This window comes from Empidonax traillii, unplaced genomic scaffold, assembly GCF_003031625.1.
Source record: "Empidonax traillii isolate 1590-97213 ecotype Southwest subspecies unplaced genomic scaffold, ASM303162v1 scaffold1634:size97100, whole genome shotgun sequence".
In the NCBI taxonomy this organism is placed as follows: Eukaryota; Metazoa; Chordata; class Aves; order Passeriformes; family Tyrannidae; genus Empidonax; species Empidonax traillii.
In genome coordinates this window covers 76,282-79,916 of record NW_020956827.1, presented here as the reverse complement: position 1 = coordinate 79,916, position 3,635 = coordinate 76,282, and positions in this window count along the sequence as shown.

Here is a 3,635-nt window from a genome sequence, read left to right as displayed (position 1 = left end):
TACCCCTCAACAGAGAGGTTGATTTAATAAGAGAAAATGAACGTGAATGACTCTGCAAGTCTGTGATGGAGTTTGGGGGTGGCCAGTGCGTTTTTCCAACCATTCACAGCTGTGCCTTAAATATTATTGGGAACTAATGAGGTACCAGAAGATTGGGCGGGGGGGGGGAAAAGCAAGAATAATCCTTGTGATTACCATCTGGAGCGTTTAATTTCTCCCTCTAGTGAAATAACAAGACAGAAAAAAAGGAAATAAATGAAGTCAGTGATGGGGAAGAGTTGAATAGAACTCAGGTGGGCACCACTGCCAGCCTGGGCAGAGGGGGATCTGCTTGGAAGGGCCATGGGTCAGATCCTGTGGGACACCGTGGCTGCAGGATGGATCCAAAGGGCTCCTCTGGGCTGACTTTGTGTTCCTCCTGCTCTCATTTCTGACCTCTTTAGGGCCTTTTCACTCTCCTGCTCCCAGTTTCATGCCCCATTTCATTAAGGTGCTGGTGGATCCCTTCTTCCAGGTCACTAATGAAAGTCCCAGTCCTCATCCCAGGCCTCTGGCAGGAGCTGGATGGTGGTGGCAGCACATTTGGTGTCCAGCCTTTGGCTGCTTTCAGGCCCAACTGAGAGGCTGGCAGAGCCATTCTCCCTCTCTGCCACATCTGGAAAGGCTCTGCCCTTTCTGTGCCCACTGCCATCCTCAGGGAGCAATCCCAGCCAGGGACTCCTGCCGTGGCTTCCCAGTTAGAGAGTCACAGACTGGTTTGGGTTGGAAGGGACCTTAAAGCTCATCCAGTGCCACCCCCTGACACCTTCCACTGGCCCAGCTTGCTCCAAGCCCCGTCCAACCTGGCCTGGGACACTTCCAGGGATCCAGGGGCAGCCACAGCTGCTCTGCCCAACCTGTGCCAGGGCCTGCCCACTCTCCCAGCCAGCAATTCCTTCCCAGTATCTCATCCAACCCTGCTCTCTGTCACTGTGCAGCCAGTTCAGACTTTCCATGCTCCCTTTTCTGGCCCTTTGTCCCACAGATTTTTTTGCCATCTCCCTTCCTGGCCACTCTTCTCCTTTGTTGTGCTGGGAGAGGCTCCTCCTTGGAGCTGTTTGTGACTCATTGTCATCCCAGCCACTTCTTCCCCTCGCCAGCCCCACCTTGTCCCTGGCGTCCCCAACTCCAAGCCCCAGATCCAGCCTGTCCCCTGCAGCCCTTGCTTTTGCCAGGTGGCCTTGTCTGCTCCAAAGCTGCCTTTCCAATGTCCCTGACCTTGGGCCCTGCTTGGGAGCTGAGTCCAGACTCCCTGGAGACACAGTGGGAGTGATGCTGTGGGACAGGCACCCTGGACAACCATGGATTTGCCTGGATTTGCTGCTGGGGCAGGAATGTTTTTTTTTTTTTCACACCTTACAAAGGGGCTGGATGGGGATGGCTCAAACTGCCATGGGCACCGAATCCTCCCACTCTGAGTCTGGGTGATGGGAATGCAGGGTGCAGGAGACTCCCAGGCTCCCTAATCCTGGCAGCTGTGCAGCAGCAGGGCGCAGAAGGGACCTGTGGCTCCCCAGCAGATGTGGACTGAAGGAAAGGAGGAGGCCAGAGAGCAGCCAGTTGTTCCTGGGCTGATCTCACTGCCCGCATCCAGCCACGGTTTCCGCTCTCGTGCCACGGAGTCGCAGAGCTCGTGCTCGGGACCCGTTGGACTCACCCCAGACTTCCAGGTCTGTGGATGCAGCCACCCCTCCCTGTCTCACCTGTTCTGCCAGTGCAGGGTGTTTGCAGCAGATGCTGCTCCAGCTGGGAGAGGTTTGGGGGCTGGATGTAGAGGCCCCCTCCCAGTGATTCCTGCCCCGTGCAGCCCCCAGGCCTTGGGGCGGGAGGGCCAAAGGAAGGGCCATTACTCATTTCCTGGCCAGATCCAGGCCACACCGTAAATCTCTCCAGCTCTCAGTGGTTTGGGGGCTATTTCTGCTGAAGGATTGTCACGTAGATGAAAGCCTTGAATCCCAGCCAGCCGTGGACCGGACACGGTGCCATGCACGGTCCTGCAGGGCTCAGCCCGGCATTCCATCTGCTCCTGGCAGGGCAGTCCCTGCCTGGGAGTGAGGGCTCGACCCTGGCCATGCAGAGTGTTCCTGCCCTTCCTTAGCCCTCCCTGGCAGGGGGAACAGCCCGGGGACGTGGCTGCTCGTGTGTCTGCTCCACGCTGGAGCCACCACGCTGTGCTGTGTGACCTCAGCCAGGTCTCAGGGGTGGCAAAGCGGGTCAGCTGTCCTCCCATTCCCAAAGCTTTGGCACAAGGCCACAGCTGCATCCTGTTGTCCAAGTGGGAGGCACTCTGGGAAGCCCCTGGCAGCCGGTCCCTGGCCTGAGGGGGGGTGGAGGAGCTGCTGGAGCCGCAGCCCAAGGGCTGGTCCTGCTGCTTGGGCCTCCAGGCAGGGGTGTCGAGGACCTCGTGGTGGGCAGAGCTCCAGCAGCTGCAGCATCCACAGCTTTATAGAGCCAGAATCAGCCCTTTCCCCTGTAAAACCCCAAGACAGGCTGCTGAGCCCCACGAGTCACATCCTGCTGGTGCCCAGCCTCCCTCAGGAGTCCCCCTGGCAGCTGGGGAAGGAGCCAGGCAGGGATTCCAGAGGCGCTGGTGCAGGTGTGGAGATGGGGGGATCGTGGTTACAGGTGGGGGATAGCACTACTGGGACAGACTGGGGGCACTGGTGGTGGTGTGGAGGGAAGATCCAAGGAGCAGGGCAGGCTGCAGGAGCTGGGACAACCCATCCTGGGTGGGGGTGGTCCTCTGCAAGACCCTCAGCACAAGGCTTCTGGTTGGGGGGTGGTCCCACAGTGCCCCTGCCGTGAGGAACCCTGTGGGGTGGCTTTGGGACATTCCTGCATGGTTGGTTGGGGGGTTCCCGGGTGAGGGCCCCAAGATGGGAGTCTCTGTGTGTGTGGGGGGGAGTTAAGGGTCCTGCAGGAGGTCACTGTGGGCCTGGGTGGAGTGTGGGGGTCCCACCAGGTCCCCAAGTGGAGGTTGGGCATCCCCTGCTGTGGAATGGACCTTCCTGGGGTCTGGCTGTGGTGCTTCTGTGCAGTGTGGGGGTCCCACCCCAGGGGATGCTCCCTGCTGGGGAATGATCCCTGCTAGGGGAGTTCGTGGGGTCCCTGTGGGGATACTCATGTGCAGAGTGGGGGTCCACTCCCAGGCCCCTGCTGGGGCATGGTCGCTCCTGGGGGATGGATGATCCCTTCTGGGTGGGTTCGGGGGGGTCCCTGTGGGGATGCCCACGTGCAGAGTGGGGTTCTGCTTTCAGGCTCCTCCCGGGGAATGGCCACTACTGGGGGATAATCCCTGCTGGGGGTGGTGGTTGTGGGGTCTCTGTGGGGATGCCCATGTGCACCGCGGGGGTCTCCAGCCGGGGGTCCCCTCCCGGGGTACCCCGGGGGTCCCGGCCGGGGATGCTCCGGGCTGACCGCGTGTCCTTGCCCCCGCAGGGCCCCCGGGCGGGCTGTGAGCGCGGCCGGCGCTGGCGGTGGCGGTGCGGGTGCCGGCCGCCCGCCGCGCCGCACGGAGCATGCCTCTGAGCCCCGCCGGCAGCCAGCATGAGAGCCCCGAGTCGCCGCCGCCGGAGCCGCCGCCGGAGCGCCAGCCC